The sequence below is a fragment of the Malania oleifera genome, chromosome 1 (assembly GCF_029873635.1).
Source record: "Malania oleifera isolate guangnan ecotype guangnan chromosome 1, ASM2987363v1, whole genome shotgun sequence".
Lineage (NCBI taxonomy): Eukaryota > Viridiplantae > Streptophyta > Magnoliopsida > Santalales > Ximeniaceae > Malania > Malania oleifera.
The window spans coordinates 153686892-153704010 of NC_080417.1; positions in this window are offsets into that span (position 1 = coordinate 153686892).

Consider the following 17119-nt stretch of genomic DNA (forward strand, 5'->3'; position numbering starts at 1 on the left):
CATAGCGCGGCTCGTACGCCGACAAATCACACACAAAGCTCGGCCCGTACGCCGACAAATCATATAAAATCTTGGTCCGTACGCTGATTTTCCATCATAAAAATCCATATCATCCACATTCCCAGAAAATAGTATTTCACAACATTTTTACTCATGCCACACAAATGGATTTTCACATATTCAACATACGATCATTTTCACAGTATTTTGCAAATATAAATCATATATATAAATATATTTATTTTTCCTGAAACCAGATGCTATATATATACATGCGTTTTCTCAAAACGAAACTAACTTAGTTATCCCCTTACCTGTTTCTTGAAAAGCCCCTAAGAAAATCTTCCTCGCACCCGCAGGGTTCTCAACTTAACATCCTGAAAATGAAAACTCTCAGAATTAAAGTTCAATATTTCTAAGCATATAACACTTCCTACAACTATCACAATTCCAAATTTGGCTTAAAAAGTCTTACTTCAACTTAGGGATGATTCCCAACTTGCTTTCACCAACGATCCGCTCTAGGAGTCTTGGAGAGAATTTCCCCAGGAGCGTCGTGGTGACTTTGGATTGTCGATCTGGTGTAAATCTAGCCCGAAATCGACAAAAGAAAGAGGGAGAACCGAAGGGGAGAGAGAGAGGAGAAAGATTTCTTAATTTATAAGTTAAAAATCGGATTTACCATATTTATAGAATAGGGGATTTCATTGACGAGCCCGTCCTTTGTTGACGAAATTCATTCGGCTCCAGCCCCCTTCTCGGTATTTCTTCGTTGACGAGTCCCCTATATTCTTCTACGAGTCCCCTGTATTCGTTGAAGAATTCTCTTAAGCCTTTGTCGACGAAGTCAACGGCCTCCTTTTGTTTCCAGTCTCCATTTCTCTTCCTCTTTATTATTTAAATTCCTTTTTTATTTGAGTCGTTACAATAGTTGACTTACTTGGTAGACCAACCAGAGTTAAGTCCAGCCTACGGGCTGCACAACCTTATCATGAGGGGTTAAATCATGACATACAATTTTCCAAGGAAAAATCTCAGTTATGTATATTGTATACAAATTTACATAATTTAGTAAGTATAGTACGACATTAGAAGTATGAAAAGTAGAAAACTCAGATGATACAATTATATTTTAAATTACGATGAATGTAAATTATACTTTATACTGTTTTACCAACTTATTTCGTTTCAGATATTATTATAGTATTTACGCAACTCGGTCACCACACACTAGTAATAGCATATTTCCACTTACTGAACGTCGTCTCATCCCATCAATCTAACATTTTTTAGGTGGACAAGTTAGGTGAGCAGATCAGGCTTGCAAATAGAGTGATTTGTTGTTTGCCATGCCTATAGGGTAAGTGCATTCAGAGGTTTATGTTTTTGAATAGAAGGTACTGGTGAGAGGTATAAGAATATATCTATGGTTTGAAAACACTGAATTCTGTTATTGTATAGGTGTGTCTATTATGTACAAGGATACCTCAGTGCCCATTTGAGGTCTGAGATGCTATAGTAGGGTTATCAGAGTAATTTATTTTATATATATATATAGGAAAAAATGGTGTAATTTTTGGGTCGTTACAAGATGAATATCAGAAGGCGAGGTGGTTTGAAAGGGGCCTGAATAAGAGGCTTCACGAGCATATGACGTGTCTGCAGATTCAGGATTTCACAAAGTTGGTGGAGAAGGCTACTGTTGCAGAGTCGAGTCTGCAGAGAGGTACAGAGGCATCAGAACGAAGGAGGGGAGACAGAGATGCAGCGGGTTAGGGGTCAGAAAGGAATGATCGGGGACAATAGGACGATTCCTCACACCCCTACTGCCCTAGATGTAATTAGTAGCACTGGGACGAATGCCAAAGTAGGAGTGTCATATGCTATAGATGCGGCAAGCAGGGTCACATAGCTCGGGAATGTCAAGAACCGCCGAATAATGCACTAGCTCCGAATCAGAATCAGAGGAATAACTTGGTGCCTCGTGGCGGCGGCGCCCCAACGTCGGTCTACATATTGGGTACGCCTGAGGAGGGAAACACTAAAGGCCCAGGTGATATGTTTATGTTGGTATATGTGTTAATGTTGTTTAATTTTGCATGGTTTGATGTTGCATACGTTTGAATTGTTTGAAATTTTTGAATATGGTTAGTTAGCTTTTTGGAATGAAAATGGGTGAACAAGGAATTTTGAGGACAAAATTCTTTTAAAGGGGGGGGGGGGGGGGGAGAGAATGTAACTACCTGGAAAATTTTAACTATTTAAAATAATAAGAAAGATAGAAGGGAAGGAAAAAGAAATTTTTAAAAGGTGACAGCGAGCAATCGTCGATGAACCAACTGGTCTCGTCAACGAGGGCACATGTCTCGTCGACGAGGAATTACTGAAAGGGGTTTTCATATGACTGAAATTGGTCGACGAATTTGCTATTTCATCGCCGAACTGTGTATTAGGACTCGTTGACGAACCCCTACCTATAAATAGCGAATTCTTTCATTTCAGCGTGAATTTTGCGCCAGTACCCTCTCTCTTTTTATAATTTTGGCCCTACTACCTTCTCTCTTCGATTCTGGGCCGAATTTAGCTCGGTTCGACGATCGGAACTCTTGGGAAGATTCTCGGCAATATAGGCAGAACGGATCTTTGATTTGAGAAGTTTAGGAAACATCCCAAAACCAGGGTAAGTGAAATAGTTTAAGGTTTTATTATTATTTTAAGGTATTTGGAGCCTAAGAAGTATTATACGAGTATTTTTCTGGGATTTGAGGAAGTTGGAATTTTTGGAATACAGGGTTTCGTTTTGTTTGGATTTTGAGCAGGAATCCTGAGGAGCAGGTAAGGGGAAATATTTTATGATAGATTTTTAATAATTTTAAACGACTAATTTCGAGTATAATTTCTACATATTCAGATATAATTTTTCTAAACCATGCTGGTATTGAAAATGTTGCTTTTAGATAGATATATTATATTGGGAAAAATCGTGTGGTTGAAACCATCTTTGATAATTAAATGGTTGTAATTATTATGGATTTGCATGTGTATATATAGAACTTTGGTATAATTTGTTGAGGTTATATTTTTACTTTCCGCTGTGTGAATGGTATCAGAGATGCGTGTCGGTCTCCTAACACTCTGGGCCCAACGTGGCGGGTCCGGGGCGTTACATTGGTTCTTTTCGTTACTTCCTCGGCTTAGAAGTGTCCCCTACTTCTGATGGCTACTTTGTGACCCAAGCCAAATATGCTTATGATCTTTTCACACGTGCTGGTCTCACAGATTGTATGATAACTGACAGTCCGCTGGAGCCCAACATCAAACTCCATCCTACTGATAAAGTGCTCCTTCCCGATGCCACTCGCTACCGACAACTTATTGGGAGCTTGATTTATCTCACTGTCACTAGACCAAACATTGCCTATGCAGTACACCTTGTTAGCCAGTTTATGTCGGCTCCTCATTCCGTTTACTATGCAGCTACTTTTCGCATCTTATGATATGTGAAGGGAACATTATTTCATGGGTTTTTTTTCCCTCTCACTCATCCTTGACGTTGCAGGTTTATTCAGATGCTAATTGGGCACGAGACCCTACTAACTATCGATCTACCACTAGTTTTCTTTTTCTACTTGGTGACTCTCTTATCTCTAGGCGGAGCAAAAAACAAACTGTTGTTACTTGCTCTAGTACTAAGGCTAAGTATTGGACTCTTGCTGATACTACTTTTGAGTTTCTTTGGCTTCTTCAAGATATGGGTGTTCCTCAACCCTCAAGCACTCCGCTTTATTGTGACAATCATAGTGTTGTCCAGATCACTCACAACGATGTCTTTCATGAACGCACCAAACACATCGAGATCGATTGTCATTTTGTGCATCATCATCTTCAGGAAGGGACACTTCACCTCTTGTCAGTTCCTTCGGCTGATTAGTTGACTGATATCTTCACGAATGCTCATCCACCTAGTCGTCATCATGCTTTAGTCTACAAACTCCAATTGACATTTTCGATACCACCTTGAGTTTGAGGGGGAATGTTAGCATATCTCCTTAATTATATATCTCCCTAATTTAGGCACATTAGTGTACGTACTGAGTTACCCTTATAGTCTGCCTCCTTCACGTATAAAAGGGATGACCCTTATATAATTTTATATGCACAAAGAGAATAATACAGAGTTTCTTAATTTTAACACTTTCTACTTCAAAATCACCCAAGTTGTTAATAATCTCAAATTTAAAAAGAAAAAAAGAAAAGACTACAAAAAAATAAAAAATAAAACAGATAATTTTGTGTACTTTATATTATAAAATTAGGGTATGCTACTTCATTTCAGATCCAAACAGTTCAAAAGCACACATCCATGGTAATTATCAGTTCATGTTTGTACCTTCTGGATATATATATATATAGACATCATGAGCTTGCACACAAATATACAATGCATTGGCACAGTGCATCCACCTTCCACTCTCACTAACATCCAAGTCCCCCAATCTGGAAGCTACTCCCCGAAGGTGGATGCACTGTGCCAATGCATTGTATATTTGTGTGCAAGCTCATGATGTCTATATATAAAAGTGGGATTTAGAGTTTAAGAAATTATTTGGAATCATTTATAAAAAAAATAAATTATTTTTTGAAAAATATTTATTTAAAAAAGTACTTATCAAAAATTAGTTTGAAATTATTTATTATAAATATTTTTTTATTAATATTTTTTTAATAAATATTTATTTTCTTTAAAAAAAATTTTAAAAGTACAGTTAGATATAGTCTGAAAAGAATACTTTTTGAAATAAATGTTGATTTAAGTGCAAATCAAATATTATTTATTGAGACAAATACTGAAAGTATTTGGTAGATTACTTGCATAATTAAGGACTGAAAGTATTTTTTTTTTCTTTTTCTATGATTTTCCTTTTTCACATGTTATTTTCTAATTTTAACCCTATAAACTATATAAAGTAATACTATTTAGTAAAACTGAGAGATATTCGCATAATTCGAGTTCTTAATCTAATATAAGTAATATTTTTTGTCACACATTTATTTAATGACTATAAATAAAAAATAATATAATTTCTTGTTAAAAAAATAAAATTTATTATTTTATTTTTCATAACATTTCAAGTATTAAACGATCTGATGTTGTGTTTTTTTTTTTTTAATAATCCGTAGATTCCGACCACTATCGTGCTACTTTGGACACAATCTTCCTTAAAAGAAGCAAGACTTAGATTACCAGATCCTAGACATAATCTTTCTTATCACATGCAAATCCATATTTATATATGCGTGTAATCATATAAGTACTTGAAATCATAATATACTTATTATTATTATTATTAAAAACCAAAAAGATTATATCTCAATTAAGTTGGTCGGTGTGCAGACTAAAGTGGGTTGAGTCTCTCCAATAGATGAGAAAGGAAGGGACAACATTTTCATATAGACAAATTGATTGGATAAACTAATTAAAATATTAATAAAATGAAGAGACAACCCACCAAGGAAGTGGAACCTTTGGCTTCTTGACTTCGAAGGAGGAGATGTGTGATTGTATATAGTTAAAGGTGACAAAATGGGTCAAGACCTAACAAATAATCTTTTACCCGTAAGTTTAAATCATATTTGTGTTTGATACAAGATAACCTATTTATGAATGAGTTGGTCTAAACACAATTTGTTTAATATATAGATTAGGCAATTTGGATTATGTACCCATAAGGTCAACTGTTTATATTTAAAAAAACAATTATAGTTTTATTTTCAATTTTATGCTTTAAAATAAATAATATTTTATAGTTACAAGTTATATAACTAGAATTGTTGAAATTTTGAAGAGGAAAAAATGATACACAGCACAAGTAATAGATTATATTTATATTGATGTTATTTTTTAAACTTTAAATCATATTTTTCCAAAAAAAAAAAAAATTAAAGAGATGTACTATTTAAAAAAAAATTCAATTTTTTGCCAAGATATTACTAAATAGAATAAATGACTATATGGGCACTATTTTTTTTAAAAGAAATCTCAACTCAATTTTGATAAAATATAAGATAAAAATTAAAATAAATAAATTATATTTTAAAACAGGTGCTTATCTTGTACCTATTTATAACTTTTTTTTTTTTTTATTAAATGGACGGATTTGTATTTATAGATTATTTACCTATAAATAAATGGGACAACTTGAATCCAAACCCGTTTTTGACCCATCAACCCATTTTGTCATCCCTATATATAATATAGCCTCTCGTGTACTATGAATTGTGGGAGGGGGATGAGGTTTCATTTGAGCATTGGCTTTTTGTTTTTTATTTTATTTTATTTTATTTTTAAGGTTCCATTGGAGTTCGGAGAACAATGGGAAAAAGAAAGGAAAATATGAAGAAATTCACATTTTCATGTTTTGTTATTAAGAAAGTTGATAAAGAAAATAAAAAGTATATCAAATTTATAAATAAAACTCCGATTTTACACACCATTGATATTTAGTTTTTCTTAATTTTTAGTCATATTAAAATAAAATTTTATTTTAAATAGAATTTAATAGAGAAGGGAAATACAATAGAAAATGAGTTTCCTTCTCAGTTTCCTTTTATTTCTTTTTCTCTTGTAAAAATCTTTATCCAAATGGGTCATAATAAGAATAGAAAAGGTATTCTCTGAATTTTCTCTCTTATGAAAATAGATTTACGAATATGCTTGATTTGATAAAATTAATTTCAAACAATTAAAAAGTTATCAACAAACGCTATAATGTCTGAACAATTTATTGATTTAAAAAATCAATTCAAAGGTTATTCAAATCAAACAAACGTCCTATTTGTTTATGGGTACCTATTCTTTAACAGTGTCATTTACTAGTAATGGGATGGGACCGCTCATTTTGAAAATATCTTGGATTTTTATATTTTGTTGACATGATTCAACTAAGATAGTGTGTGGTGAATTTAGATTTTATGCAAAAACTTTTGTATTATTGAGAGGATGGATTTCGAATCTTAAAATTTGGATTTAGAAGGGACAATGGTAGACCTAAAATAAGTTGAGAGGAGATAGTGAGTAAAGATTTAATAATCCTGAGTCTATAAAAAAAATGAATCGTGATCGCATAAATTGACAGATAAATATTCATATAATCGATTCTGGGAATTAAGATTTGATTTTGTTACATATTTATTAATTTTTTAATTTAATTATCAAGAACTTTTAGTAAAAGTAATATTAAAAAGGATGATTATGAAAGCAAACTAGGCATATCATCACAAGAACACTTCTAGGGTCAAGGCATTAGATGCATCACGCCGGTTAAAGGTTGAATTGAAAGAGACGGCTTTGGATAAATGCATGCATCTGTTTGGAAGTGCGGACTCTGCAAGCAAAAGCTTTCATAGCTACACAAGTGGAACATAAATAAATAAATTAATAAATAATAAAAATGTCATTTCAAAAGATGTCCCATCTTAGTTCATTATCTTTTAATTCATTCCTAAAATGATTTGAGGCTGCTCCACAAACCAAGGCTTTTTGATTTCGTTTCGCCTTTTTCCTCCTCCCGGGAGCCGATGGAAGATGGCCACGTAATATTTTTTTATAAATAATTAAATAAATTATCATAATTTAATATGATAATAGTTTAGTTTTTTTTATTTTTTTTTGGGTTTTGAAAGTGCATCAAACACGAGTCTATCACTTCTTGTTATTTCTCGTAAATTTTGAATACTTCTTTGTCATTAAATTTTAAGCTTTAACCTCTATGATTAAGGTTGTAAACGAGATAGGTTTTAACTTATTTAGGTTCGACTTGATAGAAGAAAAATTTGAATTAAACTCGGATTTAATTTGAGTTTAAAAAGTTAGGCTTGAACTTAGCTTGAAATTAGTTTAGGACTGGGTTGTGCTTAGCATTGTAGGCTTAGATTTAAACTTAATTCTTTCTTTCAATTTGTTTGGTTCTTTAAGCTTTATGTCTAGATGTAGCATGTAGCTTGTCAAGATTGGTCCCTGTGCCTTAGCCTTGGGTTTGAGTTTGGCCAACTTATAATGATAAGTATGTAATCCACTCTAAACTTTATTTGACCCTATTAATGATCCTAAGCCTCTTGTTAGGAAATTTAATAAAATAAAAATAATAAAACTTAAACACAAATAAAAATATAAATATAAACACAATTAACAAATAGGTTGAGGTATGAATATCTCACTCTCTTTAAGGAGATTCAAGCCCTCTATGATTTTTTTGACTTAACCCACGAACCGGTACAGCAAAACTCTTTGAGACTTGTCTCCCTCATATTGCAGAATCTTACATTGCAATATTTACCATAAGTGAGGGTTATTAATAAACTTGGGACGAGGCCGCTATGTGGGTGGCTACTGGCTGTTCTGTATAGTTAGGTTACCATTTAAAGAAATTTTAGATTTTGTGTTGAAATATGGCTCATTCTAGAAGCCTACAATTGCCATTGAAGTCTTCAATGGTGGGCTAATTTTTCAAAGGTAGGTGATTAGTGGTTGTAATAGTGGTTTTTCCTAACCTATATAAACCCATCACCTCCATTTGTATTCTCATCCCCAAATTTGCCTACTTCTCTCTTTAGGCACATTCTCTCTTCTCTCTCTCATTTTGTAATATTTCTACAATAGAGAAATATTGATTGATAGTGTCCGAGGACGTAGGCACAATTAGCCGAACCTCGTTAAATTCTGGTGTTCTTCATTTTATCTCTTCAGTAGTTAACTTTTGTCGAGTATAGTTATAGTAATATATTGTGTTAATTACATGTCTAAGGAAAATTCTGTCTAGGAAAGAGGGATTTAAGCGGTCCGTTGTGACCCCCCAATTCCCTGGGAATTTACCTGGTGTAATTTTGCACAATTATTTACTCTCTATTTACCTGTACAATTGTAACTGTGGTAAAGTTAGGTGGAACAATCTCAAGTTTCACAACAATTGGTATCAGAGCCAAGGTTATTCTTAGTATGCTCTGTGGTTGCAGCTTAGTTTGATCTTCCACATCAGAAAAGTTTTCCTTGGGCTATTGGCATTCCGCATCGGCAGCTATTGAATAGCATTTATGGCAGAGATGGCAGATAGTGCAAAAGCATCCACATCAAACTCGTCTATTTTGGCAAGAACTACTGTGACAAATGCCAGATTTGCAGTGGAGATTTTTTACGGCACCGGTCATTTTGGTATGTGGCAAAGTGAGGTTCTAGATGCTCTCTTTCAGCAAGGTCTAGACATTGCTATTGAAGAAGAGAAACCAGAAGATATTGAGAAGAAAGAATGGGGGACCATCAATCGGTTAGCATGTGGTACAATTCGATCGTGTCTTTCAAGAGAGCAGAAGTATGCATTCTGTAAGGAAACTTCTGCAAACAAGTTGTGGAAGGCACTGGAGGAAAAGTTTTTGAAGAAAAGCTCTCAAAATAAACTCCATATGAAGAAGAGACTATTTCGCTTCAGTTATGTCTCGGGTACCACTATGAATGATCATATCACCAACTTTAATAGGTTGGTTACTGATCTAGTTAATCTGGATGAGACTTTTAAAGATGAAGACCTGGCTTTGATGTTGTTGGGATCCCTTCCTGAGGAGTCTGAGTTTCTTGAAACTACTCTGCTCCATGGAAAGGATAAAGTGTCTCTTGGCGAGGTTTGTGCTGCTTTGTACAGCTATGAATTGAGGAAGAAGGACAAGCTTGAAAGCACAAGTGGAGCCAACGAGGCTCTAGTAGTTCGAGGCCGTTCACAAAGCCAGAATAGAAGAAAGAAGTAGAGATCCAAGTCAAGGTCCAGACCAAACAAAGATGAATGTGCCTTTTGTCGGGAAAAGGGGCACTGGAAGAAAGACTGTCCAAAGCTAAAGAATAAAGGCAAACCTGATAAAGGAAAGGCTATCTCAAATGTGGCTGAGTACGAAGATGGGAGCTCAGATCTTTCGCTTGCTGCTACGCCATCAACTAGTTCTTTGAGTATATGGCTACTCGATTCTGGGTGTAGCCATCATATGTGTCCCAATCGGGATTGGTTCTTTGATTTTAAAGAACTAGAAGGTGGAGTCGTCTACACAGCAAATGATGTCCCTCTTACCACACATGGGATTGGTTCAGTCCGCTTGAGGAATCAAGATGGATCAATCAAAATATTGACGGACATTAGATATGTACCAAGTTTGATGAAGAATCTTATTTCTGTGGGAACCCTTGAATCAAAGGGATTCAAAGTAACAGCAGAAAACGGAGTCATGAAGATCATCTCTGGTGCACTTGTGGTAATCAAGGGAATTCGGAAGAACAATAACTTGTATCACTATCAAGGTCGTACAGTTATTGGGACGGCAGCAACAGTTTCTTCTGATGATAAAGCCATAGAAGCAACTAGGTTATGGCATATACGCTTGGGGCGTGCAGGTGAAAAATCCTTGGGACTTCTTACAAATCAAGGATTATTAAAGGGAGCAAAGACCTGCAAGCTAGATTTCTGTGAACATTGCATCAAAGGGAAGCAAACAAGAGTGAAATTTGGTACTGCAATCCATAATACCAAGGGTATTTTGGATTATGTTCACTCTGATGTGTGGGGACCTTCCAAGACAACTTCACTGGGAGGAAAACACTACTATGTGACCTTTGTTGACGATTTTTCTCGAAGAGTATGGGTGTATACTATGAAAACTAAGGATGAAGTGTTAGGAGTCTTCCTCAAATGGAAAAATATGGTGGAAACTCAAACAAGCAGAAGGATCAAGCGCCTCCGTACAGATAATGGTGGAGAATATAGAAGTGATCCATTTCTTAAAGTCTGCGAAGATGAAGGTATTATACGACACTTCACAGTGAGAAGTACACCACAACAGAATGGAGTGGCAGAACGTATGAATCGAACATTGTTGGAGAAGGTTCGGTGTATGCTATCCAATGCTGGGTTGGGTAGAGAATTTTGGGCTGAGGCTGTAACATATGCCTGCCACCTCATCAACCGCCTACCATCTACTGCTATTTGTGGTAAAACACCATTGGAGAAATGGTTTGGAATGCCTGCTACAGATTATGATTCCTTACATGTATTCGGTTCCACTGCCTACTATCATGTCAAGGAATCAAAGTTGGATCCGAGGGCTAAGAAAGCAATCTTTATGGGAATCACCTCTGGAGTAAAGGGATATCGTCTTTGGTGTCCAGAAACAAAGAAAATAATCTTCAGCAGGGATGTTACCTTTAATGAATCTACTTTTTTAAGAAAGGTGACAACAGAAAGTGTTGAGCAAAAAGATGGTGCTCCAAAACAGGTGGAGTTTGATAGAAGAATTGTTTACCCAGAAAATGAAGACTCTCCTATGGTAGAAGAAGAGTCGCCTGTAGAAGAGGTTTCAACCCAAGAACCTCAACAGCAACATGAATCTATTGCATTGAGTAAGCCAAAGAGAAAAATTAGAAAGCCTGCTCGCTTTGTTGACATGGTGGCTTACGCATCTCCAATTGCAAACGATGATACTCCTGTTACTTACAATGAAGCAATCCAATGTTCGGAAAAAGAAAAGTGGAGGGAAGCCATGAATGAAGAAATGCAGTCCCTTCATAAGAATCGAACATGGAAGCTTGTTAGTCTTCCGAAGGGAAAGAAGGCAATTGGGTGTAAATGGGTATATACAAAGAAAGATGGATTTCCTGACAAGAATAGTGTTCGCTACAAAGCAAGGTTGGTGGCTAAAGGCTATGCACAAACGGAGGGAATTGATTACAATGAGGTATTTTCTCCAGTAGTAAAACATTCCTCCATTAGAATCTTATTGGCTTTAGTAGCAAAATTGGATATGGAACTAGTTCAATTAGATGTAAAAACTGCATTTTTACATGGAGACTTGGAAGAGAAAATCTACATGACTCAGCCAGGAGGTTTCAAAGTTGCTGGAAAAGAAAATATGGTGTGCAAACTTGAAAAATCGTTGTATGGATTAAAGCAATCCCCAAGGCAGTGGTATAAACGATTTGACAAGTTTATGATGGGGCAAAAGTACAGAAGAAGCAAATATGATAACTGTGTGTATTTTTGCAAGCTACAAGATAGATCTTTCATATATCTTCTTCTTTATGTTGATGATATATTGATAGCCTCCAAGAGTCAGACAGAAATTGACAAACTAAAGGCTCAGTTGAATAGGGAGTTTGAGATGAAGGATCTAGGCGAAGCAAAGAAAATTCTCGGTATGGAGATAAGTAGAGAAAGGAAATTGGGGAGGCTTTGTTTGACTCAAAAACAATATTTGAGGAAAGTACTGAAGCATTTTGGTATGGATGAGAAGTCAAAACCTGTTAGTACTCCGCTTGCTCCTCATTTCAAGTTGAATGCATCTATGTCTCCAAAAACTGAAGCAGAACGAGAATACATGTCAAAAGTACAGTATTCAAGTGCTGTTGGTAGCTTGATGTATGCCATGGTGTGTACAAGGCCTGATATTTCACAAGCCGTTGGAGTTGTGAGCAGGTATATGCATGATCCTGGAAAAGAACATTGGCAAGCTGTGAAATGGATTCTACGATACATTTTGTATACGGTAGATGTTGGACTAATATTTGAGCAGGATAAGCAAAGTGATCATAGTATTGTTGGATACTGTGATTCCGACTACGCTGGTGATTTGGATAAGCGTCGGTCAACTACTGGATATGTTTTTACTCTTGCAAAAGCGCCAGTTAGTTGGAGGTCTACTTTACAGTCAACAGTTGCTTTGTCCACTACAGAGGCAGAGTATATGACAGTCACAGAGGCTGTGAAGGAGGCAATTTGGCTTCAAGGATTGATGAAAGATTTGGGAATTGAACAGAAGCACATCAAGGTGCATTGTGATAGCCAAAGTGCTATCCATCTAGCAAAGAACCAAGTCTACCATTCAAGAACCAAGCACATCGACGTTCGATATCACTTTGTTCGAGAAATTCTGGAAGAAGGTGGAGTAGTAATCCAGAAGATTCGAACCACTGAGAATCCTGCTGATATGATGACAAAAGTGGTAACTGTGGTCAAGTTTCAACATTGCTTGAACTTGATCAACATTGTTGAAAATTGAAATGTTTGCGCTACAAGCGCGTTTGAAGACATTATGGAATCTATGAGAGATGTTAAGAGATGGAATTTCGCCAAGGTAGAGATTTGTTGAAATATGGCTCATTCTAGAAGCCTACAATTGCCATTGAAGTCTTCAATGGTGGGCTAATTTTTCAAAGGTAGGTGATTAGTGGTTGTAATAGTGGTTTTTCCTAACCTATATAAACCCATCACCTCCATTTGTATTCTCATCCCCAAATTTGCCTACTTCTCTCTTTAGGCACATTCTCTCTTCTCTCTCTCATTTTGTAATATTTCTACAATAGAAAAATATTGATTGATAGTGTCCGAGGACGTAGGCACAATTAGCCGAACCTCGTTAAATTCTGGTGTTCTTCATTTTATCTATTCAGTAGTTAACTTTTGTCGGGTATAGTTGTAGTAATATATTGTGTTAATTACATGTCTAAGGAAAATTCTGTCTAGGAAAGAGGGATTTAAGCGGTCCGTTGTGACCCCCCAATTCCCTGGAAATTTACCTGGTGTAATTTTGCACAATTATTCACTCTCTATTTACCTGTACAATTGTAACTGTGGTAAAGTTAGGTGGAACAATCTCAAGTTTCACAACATTTTGAATTGAATGTTGATTAACAAATTTCGAAAATGAAATTTTATAAGGAGAGGAGGATGTAAAAATTCGGAAAATAATAATAATATTAAATTTGGTTTGGTATAAGACCAAATCATCGACGGTTTCAGGGAGCTCAGGGAAGTCGTTGACGGTTTCAAACAACCGAAAACCTATATGTAAGAACATGGAAAAATTGGTTTGGAATAAGACCAAACCATTGATGGTTTTAGGAGGCCAAAGGTCTTTAAGTGGGGAGGTCTTATATTTTTTTTAAAAAACACTCTTATCTCTCTCTCCCCCCCCCCTCTCTCTCTCTCCCCTCTCACTCTCTCTTGTGTGTCTCTCTCTCTCTCCTAAGCTCTCCCGGCTCTCCCTCTCGCTCTCCAATCGCCTCTCTCTCCTCTCGGCTTGCCGACTTCTCTCTCCTTGTTAAGGGTTAAGGAAGTTAGGGTTCGTTTTAGGAAACATAACAGACATATCTTCAGGAATATGTAAAGGGAATAGATTATGTCAGTCAATTTTGGAATTTGAAGCAATTAAACTTGATTATATGTGAGTATATGAATACATAGATATTATATCAAATTTTATGAATGAATTAGGCATATGAAATTAGTGATTTTTGGTTTATTAAACATATATCTAGGAATAAATAAAGTGAGTAGGGTTGATCATCTTATTTTTTGGGAAAAATATATATTTTGAGTTAGATTAAAGCTGTAGAGGTGATCATACCCTTATTCTCAACAAAATATACCGAGTATATTATGACATGTTTTCTACGGTAGTTTGTTAAATTATGATTTAACCCTCGAATCGTGTGGCATGAGAATATTTCATTTATTGTATACTTAAACCTATTGGGATTTTTGTGGTAATATACTGTGAACAATATGATGATATACTGATTTCTTGAATGTTGAGAATAACATGCATATTGTGAATTTGACGGTTGTATATCGATCTCGGAGATTGTGGGAAAAGTGTGGAAAAGCTAGCGAATCATGTGTTGAGAAAATGAGATCATTTTATCTGTTTTATAATGTAAATTGTAATATATGGTTAAAGAACCCTGATGGACTAGGTGTGATAAAAGCTTGGTACCATAACTAGTGAGATTACCAGTGCAGCCACACTGTTATGGAATTGTAGGCGATAAAAGTCGATTTGGCCTGAGAAGAGTTGTGGGCCCTCCTGGGTTCAGATCAGGATGCGGTAGATAAATCGTACTTGTAGATGAGTTACTTTGACTTAACTTGGTGGTAGGTCAGCTAATGCTAAGTCCAGTATTCGGACCGCACAACTCATCATGGGGGTTAAACATGTCGTTGGTCCAAATGAGGAGTTCTTCTATGTATATTTATTGGTTTTTTTAAATGGGCTATTATTGAGACGAAAATTATGCTTTAAAGGAAAATGTGTACTTTTAATTATATAGGTGTGAGTTATAATTTATAAATGCAATTTTATTTAAAATTAAATTAGTGGATGTATTTTGCTTACATTAAAACTCATGTTAGTCACACACTGATAATAATATATTCTATCTTACTGAGAAGTGTCTCATCCTAATAATTATTTCACATTTCAGGAAATACAGGAAATCAAGCTTAGCAAGTTTCAGGGTGGGGTTTAGATGGTATAGTTAGAGTAAGTGTTCTTAAAATATTGAATTAAGTATGTTTATATATCTCTTGGGTTGTAATATTGTTATTTGGAGATACCTATATGTTTGTGATGGTTTAGTACTCGGGTATGGTATTTGAGATTTATTTTATTTCCGTTGCTTGCTTTAAATTGAGTTTTGAAAATGCATACTTTAGACCCCTTTGGGATCTGAGTCATTACCGTTGTGGTATCAGAGAACTTATTTTTAAGTGGCACTCTGGACCCCACCGAATTCGAGGGATTATAATTAAAATCTTAGGGTGTGTTTGGATAAGATACTTTAGCAAAATTTAATTGATTCAAGAGAGTTATTTAAAATTTTACCTGACCAAATTTTTTGTTTTGATAAACTCCAAAATAAAATTAGAAATTTTCTAATAATTCAAATGAGGCATTCATACACACAATTCCTCTCCTGTAGATAGTTGGAGCTGAAAAATTCTTTTTCATCAAGTCATTCACAATAAATAAATTAAGAACAATAAATAAATATTTATATATATATATATATATATATTTAATAAAAGAGTTGAAGGGATATGATTTATATTGATATGTTTCATTAATTAAATATTGCATAAATGATTAAAATTATGAAATATAATATAATTAATGCCAATTTAATTAGATAATTATCAGGTCTTTGTTTCATCTCAAGTGACAGAAAGGGTCATCTCAAATTTTCACTTTGAATTTTTGAAGACAGGGTGGACGGTCAAAAGCCAAAACTCTCCTTAGAGAAATGATCAAAATGCTGAATTTTGTGGATCCTTTTTATGGTGTGGGAGACTCGGAGTCAATCATGACCCGACGACTGAATTCAAGTCTTTCAATTCCTTCCCCAGTCGGGCGTTTCTTTCGGGTCCACTTACCGGGTCACGTAAGCCGCAACCATGGACCAACAATAACTACCCAAACGAACATTCTTTTTTCAATCCCGAAAGTACCCTCCCAAAATAAAACGCCTCTACTATCTTAAGATCATTTTGACTGGTCATCTTCGTAATTTCATAATTTAACGCTCCTCGAGTTTTAGGCTAATAAAACTAATAATATAGATTAATATATGTGAGCTCAGTCAAAATTTTATTGAATTAGTACTTTGACCAATTAATTTTGAATTTTACAATATTATTTATAAAATTAATTAAAGTAAATTAAATATTTCTAAATTTATATTACTTATTATATATGTAATATATAATATTTTTGAAACCTCTACGAATTTCAGAAAATGTGAATATTTTTTGTCAAAATTTTTAAAAGTTTAGATAAAAGATTTTGAGATTTTAGAAATCTCTAATATTTTTTTTCTCAATTAATATTATTTTATATTAAGTCCAATTTATATTTAAAAATTTGTGCGTAAATCAAATTAAGAGCTGAGAAATTTTAAATTAAATCATAAATTTGATTCGATCCGACACCGACTCAACTATTAGAATCCTCACAACGCCCATACTATGCACCCGCCGTGGGTTAAGGGAGTGGTATGGTTCTCTGTGGTCCTCTAACCCTACTGTCTCCACGTGGGCGAATACAAAGAGGGCGGCTAAGGGAAGGTGGGACCCAGATGGGGTACGAGAGAGATCCTATTGGCTGATCAGATGAGGAGAACGACGTCACGATGCACTGGCCGCATCGCAGATTTCCCACATTCAACACGCACAAATGCGTCGTCGTTTTCACTGTCTCTGTCACCCTGTCGTGGTCTTGCCACTTGAAAATTTTTTTTCAGCAAATTCAAATTTTC